This window comes from Oscarella lobularis, chromosome 1 (assembly GCF_947507565.1).
Source record: "Oscarella lobularis chromosome 1, ooOscLobu1.1, whole genome shotgun sequence".
In the NCBI taxonomy this organism is placed as follows: Eukaryota; Metazoa; Porifera; class Homoscleromorpha; order Homosclerophorida; family Oscarellidae; genus Oscarella; species Oscarella lobularis.
Genome location: NC_089175.1, coordinates 1,151,765 through 1,158,324, shown reverse-complemented (window position 1 = coordinate 1,158,324; position 6,560 = coordinate 1,151,765). Strand labels below are relative to the sequence as shown.

Here is a 6,560-nt window from a genome sequence, read left to right as displayed (position 1 = left end):
ACGAAGACAGATCCGTTCGAATTGAGTCGACCAGACAACGATCAAACGAACGCCTCAGAGGGCGTGGTCATTCTTAACCCGTAAAATTCCTTTACTAGTTTGTAGTATAGTAGTGTTGACATTGGGGATTCTGCCGATTTCTCGCTATCCTTCTTCGCCATTCGCGCTCTCGCCACAATTTCGCCAGACTGTCGGCACACACGACGGGCCGTCCGTACGGATCCGTTTCACCCATGACGATGTAGTCGCGGGCGGATATGAAGCGTGGACATCGGCAGCGAGTCGCCGAGGGCATTATCAAGTATTGAATTTCTTTGTGCAATCGCGAACGATAGTTGTTGAGACCGTAAAAAATCTCGATGAGTGTCGCCGTGACGAGACGGGAATTATTCGGCAGGAGTTTCGTTCGTGCAATGAGTACTCGCATTTCTGCGGAAATAGGTCAGTCACGTTTTCGCCCTTCGAGCGTTTTTTTCCCCTTACGATAGCTGTAGCTTTTGTTGCAGTAGTCGCGCACGAGCAACTCTCTTTGAAGGCAAGGACATTCTTAGGAGAACAAAGAAATTAAAATTGAATTAGTACATGTATGATTTTAGTTACCAGATCCGTCATCGTTTGAGCACGGCAACGGCGTGGGAGACGGGGTCGGCGAAGGAGATGGAGATAAAGTCGTCGGAAATGACGGAGTCGGCGAAGGAGATGCGGTCCCCAAACAATCTTTATCTGGTGAATTTTGCAGTCCGACTTGCACTGTCCTGTACTTTGAACACTCGTCTGGACTAGCTCGGCTGATAGGTGAGGCTGACGTAAGTACTGTGTATCCTTGCGCGTTTTTCTTACATACCTTGAAGGGTCTACTATCTGGAATACTGTTCCGAATGGTTTTGCTGGACTCGACTTTGAAACAGCCATCACGTACAGTTCTCCTGGATTATCAGGTAAAGTGGGCTTAGAAAGGAGGGAAAGGGGTAGTAGAAATACCGGCGTCATCCTCTCCAAACGACAGAATATTTGAGCCCAAATTTCCGGTCACTCCGCTGTGGCACAGATCCTTGCCTCCCAGGCATATTCTCTTGTTCGTCCATTTGCCAGTGATGTGGTTCTCTTCCGACATGAAAAGTCGCCTGAAAAAGTTGCCATGAAACGAACCATTACCACCAACCGACTGAACGCGTGTCTCACCCGTTCTGATAGTCGCCGTAAATGTATTTTCCGCGCAACGAAGGAAATTGACAGCCTCTGTACACGTAGCCGCCTGTCACAGATCTTCCAACGAAATGAGAATAGGCATGTATTGGAAGTCTTTCGTTTTCTGCGAAATCCAACTGCTATAGAGCGAGTGAATTCAACTCGGCCTCACTACAGAGACGCCGCTATCTACGCTGCTATCACGTTGAAAAAATATATGAAAACGTGGGGTTTGTCTTCATTTTTGTTTTAGGATTGCGCCCGGTTTTGCGGACGCCTACAGCAACATGGGAAATCTGCTGAAAGAGATGCAGGATTTGAATGGGGCCTTGCAGTGCTGCACGAGAGCCATACAAATCAATCCGGCGTTCGCCGACGCTCACAGCAATCTCGCTTCTCTGCACAAGGCAAGACGACGTTCAGATGGGGATTTCTCTTCTTCTAATGCGTTCATTTGAAGGATTCTGGAAACATCCCGGAGGCAAAAGATGGCTTTGAAGTTGAAACCCGATTTTCCGGACGCATTTTGCAATCTCGCTCACTGTCTTCAGGTATAAGGGATGCAATTATTTTAATTTTAATTTTTGAATTGTTTCTTTTAGATTATTTGCGATTGGAGTGATTATGATAATCGAATGAGGCAAATTGGTGCCATTATAAGCCATCAGTTGCGCAAGAATCGTCTTCCCTCCGTGCATCCTCATTACAGCATGCTCTATCCGCTCTCTCACGCCGTGCGCAAAGCCATTGCGTCGCGCCACGCCTCGCTCTCCTTGGACAAGGTCTGCCGGAGTGAACGGCATAGAAAAAATGCCTTCTACGTGTCTTTCTCTTAGGTCAAGATTTTCCACAAGAATCCGCATAGGTATCCCGTCGATTTGAAAGCGTCCGGAGGCCGTCAGAGAATCGGATACATGTCGTCAGACTTCTGTAATCATCCGACGTCTCATTTGATGCAGAGTGTGCCGTCTAGTCACAATCGATGTCGCGTGGAGGTAAAGAAAAGAAAAACGCAGATTTTATACACGTAGTAGTGAAATTTGTGTGCAAGGTTTTCTGCTACGCATTGTCGCCTAGCGACGGCTCTCAATTTCGGTCCAATGTGAAGGAAGTGAATCACTTCATTGATCTTTCTCAGGTATACTACTACTAATAATAATAATAATCGTATTTGAATAAAATGATTATCTTTTTTGCAGGAGCCAAATGCAGGCAAGGCTGCAGATCTCGTTCACGCTCATGGCATCCACGTTCTCATCAATCTGAACGGATACACGAAGGGTGCAAGAAATGAAAATATTTGCTCTGAAGCCATGCCCACTTCAGGTAGAAGGGAGGAGTAGTAAATCAATGTAGGGCGGGCTCCCTTATATAAGATTACTGTAGTTCATTTGTGAAAATAAGATAGCACTATGAATCAATAGAGAGAGGCAGGCCCCTTTATAAGTTTTATTATGTGACTGCTGTATCATCTAATTGATTTATAATTCAATTTATGATTTTCTGATTTTTTCTCAGGTCATGTGGCTTGGATATCCAGGCACAAGCGGCGCTCCCTTCATGGACTACATCATCACGGATCGAGTGACGTCACCAATCGAACTTTGCGAGCAGTACTCCGAAAAACTCGCCTACATGCCGCGAACGTTCTTCATCGGCGATCACGCGAACATGTTTCCGCATCTGCTCCAAGAGGACTCCGGCGAAGACGTCACGGAAGCGAAAATGAAGCACTGGGTCGCCTCTACATCTTCCGCCGTCGCCGCCTCGTCGTCGAACGGCGTCTCCCGTATCGAAGTGACGTCGTCGGTCGGCGTCGTTCCGCCGGCGGCGACGGGAGTCAATTTAGGTTTGACGGCGCGCATGCTCAGCGGCGAAGATCGCGTTCCCTTTCATCCGTTGACGACGCGCGCGCAATACGGCCTGCCCGACGAGGCGATCGTCTATTGCAATTTCAATCAGCTCTACAAGATCAATCCGGCGACGATGGAAATGTGGATTAATATATTGAAACGCGTGCCTCATAGCGTCCTGTGGCTCCTCCGATTTCCCGCCGCCGGCGAGGCAAATGTGCTGGCGACGGTCGCGGCGGCAGGCGTCGACGCGAATCGCGTGGTTTTTTCGGCTGTCGCGCCGAAGGAAGAGCACGTGCGTCGCGGAAAATTAGCCGATATGTGTTTAGATACGCCTCTTTGCAATGGGCACACAACAGGTAAATAAATAGAAATATATGAGTATATACATTTTTCTCTCTCTTTTGTAGCGATGGATGTTTTGTGGGCGGGCACTCCTATGGTTACGTTGCCGGAGCAGACTCTGGCGTCGCGCGTCGCTGCGTCTCAGCTGACCGCTCTCGGCTTTCCTCAGCTCATCGCCAAGTCGGCGCGCGACTACGAGGACATAGCGTGCGAATATGGCTTGGATCGCGAAAAGTAAGTTACGCGGGGTTTTGTAATGCGCGTGCGTTGTTGCCCGGGTAACCCGATTTTGTCTATGTGAAGGCTCGAAGCACTCAAGGCGAAAGTGCGAAAAGCGAGAGTGACGTCACCGCTATTCAACGTCAAAACGTTCACGCACGATCTCGAAGAATTGCTGCTGAAGATGTGGCACCGACACGCAAGCGGTCTTCCTCCCGACCACATCGTGTGAATGTTTTTTGTACATAAAGAATCGGAGAACCCACTAATATTGACTTTCCCTTTTCTCCCTGAAGATGCCTTTCGAATGACTGCCGGAATCTCTTTGCCTTCTTAATTAATACAATTACCAATTTGCGTTTGAACACGGATACTAGAGAAGAGCGCCCTGAGAACAAAACACCCGGCCATACAGACTCAGGTAAAGTCAGAAGCTCGGCGAAATGTCGCAACAGAAAAATTGGCCAGTGCGTTTTATGTTACAATTTTACCAGGGACCTGTTCTTAGCGCACTTCAGTGCAACCCTGCTTGCGTAAGTGCTGCTTGCGTAAGCTTGCGTATGCTTGCGTACGGTCGAGCATGCGTCCGTAGTTACATATTTACATATTGTTTGCTTGCGTTTCCTTACGTGGGGTCCTTACGTCGGGTCCTTACGTGGGGTTCAATTCTCTTGAGCTGGAGGACGGCGACACGAACAAAGACTGAGGGCGCTGATTTCGCATACGGTAGGCTCTTAGTTACTATTTCTTAATACTGTACAATACTTGAACAAATCAACTTTGCTGTCACCTGATCTTACTGACGTCTCGTCCCTTATGGCAAGCGATAACAAAGGCGTTACAGTACTACAAAGTAGTAATATCGCATGTCTATCCGTTGGGGTATGGCGCCATCTTTGTTGACGTAATGCACTCCGCGGATGCAACTTGAAGTTTTAATTTGGCATGGATGCAAAGAGGACTGCATAAAAGCTTCCGGATAGATTTTGGGCCTCGGTTCTTGCCTAGCTGTAGTTGCAAGCAAATTACTGGAATTCTTCCGCTGATCATTAAAATTACTTACTCTGAATCGTTTCTGTGATAAAATACTTACATAAAAAAATTAAATTTGCAGTTTTCCTGCCAAAGTTGCGCACTCTAATTAATTTGAAAAATGGATGGGAAAGACTGCATGATTGTAAAGTTGCGCGCTGAGATTCGTGACTTACTTTTTTAAATAAAGAGACAAACCGAGGTAACGCTGGCCCTTGCTGTACATGAAGATCGCCTACTCAAATTAATTTGTGTCTTGTTTCACGTTGGAACACACGAATAGCGAGTAAGACGTTTTCTATATAGAGATTGCCTACTCAAATTAATTTGTGTCTTGTTTCACGTTGGAACACACGAATAGACGGTAAGACGAATTCTATATAGAGATTGCCTACTCAAATTAATTTGTGTCTTGTTTCACGTTGGAACACACGAATAGCTTGTAAGACGAATTCTATATAGAGATTGCCTACTCAAATTAATTTGTGTCTTGTTTCACGTTGGAACACACGAATAGCTTGTAAGACGAATTCTATATAGAGATTGCCTACTCAAATTAATTTGTGTCTTGTTTCACGTTGGAACACACGAATAGCTTGTAAGACGAATTCTATATAGAGATTGCCTACTCAAATTAATTTGTGTCTTGTTTCACGTTGGAACACACGAATAGCGCGTAAGACGAATTCTATATAGAGATTGCCTACTCAAATTAATTTGTGTCTTGTTTCACGTTGGAACACACGAATAGCGCGTAAGACGAATTCTATATAGAGATTGCCTACTCAAATTAATTTGTGTCTTGTTTCACGTTGGAACACACGAATAGCGCGTAAGACGAATTCTATATAGAGATTGCCTACTCAAATTAATTTGTGTCTTGTTTCACGTTGGAACACACGAATAGCTTGTAAGACGAATTCTATATAGAGATTGCCTACTCAAATTAATTTGTGTCTTGTTTCACGTTGGAACACACGAATAGGGAGTAAGACGAATTCTATATAGAGATTGCCTACTCAAATTAATTTGTGTCTTGTTTCACGTTGGAACACACGAATAGGAGGTAAGACGAATTCTATATAGAGATTGCCTACTCAAATTAATTTGTGTCTTGTTTCACGTTGGAACACACGAATAGGGAGTAAGACGAATTCTATATAGAGATTGCCTACTCAAATTAATTTGTGTCTTGTTTCACGTTGGAACACACGAATAGCGCGTAAGACGAATTCTATATAGAGATTGCCTACTCAAATTAATTTGTGTCTTGTTTCACGTTGGAACACACGAATAGCTTGTAAGACGAATTCTATATAGAGATTGCCTACTCAAATTAATTTGTGTCTTGTTTCACGTTGGAACACACGAATAGGGAGTAAGACGAATTCTATATAGAGATTGCCTACTCAAATTAATTTGTGTCTTGTTTCACGTTGGAACACACGAATAGGAGGTAAGACGAATTCTATATAGAGATTGCCTACTCAAATTAATTTGTGTCTTGTTTCACGTTGGAACACACGAATAGGGAGTAAGACGAATTCTATATAGAGATTGCCTACTCAAATTAATTTGTGTCTTGTTTCACGTTGGAACACACGAATAGACGGTAAGACGAATTCTATATAGAGATTGCCTACTCAAATTAATTTGTGTCTTGTTTCACGTTGGAACACACGAATAGCTTGTAAGACGAATTCTATATAGAGATTGCCTACTCAAATTAATTTGTGTCTTGTTTCACGTTGGAACACACGAATAGGGAGTAAGACGAATTCTATATAGAGATTGCCTACTCAAATTAATTTGTGTCTTGTTTCACGTTGGAACACACGAATAGGAGGTAAGACGAATTCTATATAGAGATTGCCTACTCAAATTAATTTGTGTCTTGTTTCACGTTGGAACACACGAATAGCT

At 44.5% G+C, this 6,560-nt stretch overlaps 1 pseudogene; it reads left to right on the top strand.

Moving 5' to 3' along the window:
• The first annotated feature begins 965 nt into the window (after positions 1-965).
• Positions 966-3,970, top strand: LOC136184464 (UDP-N-acetylglucosamine--peptide N-acetylglucosaminyltransferase 110 kDa subunit-like; annotated as a pseudogene).
• The last annotated feature ends 2,590 nt before the right edge of the window (positions 3,971-6,560 follow it).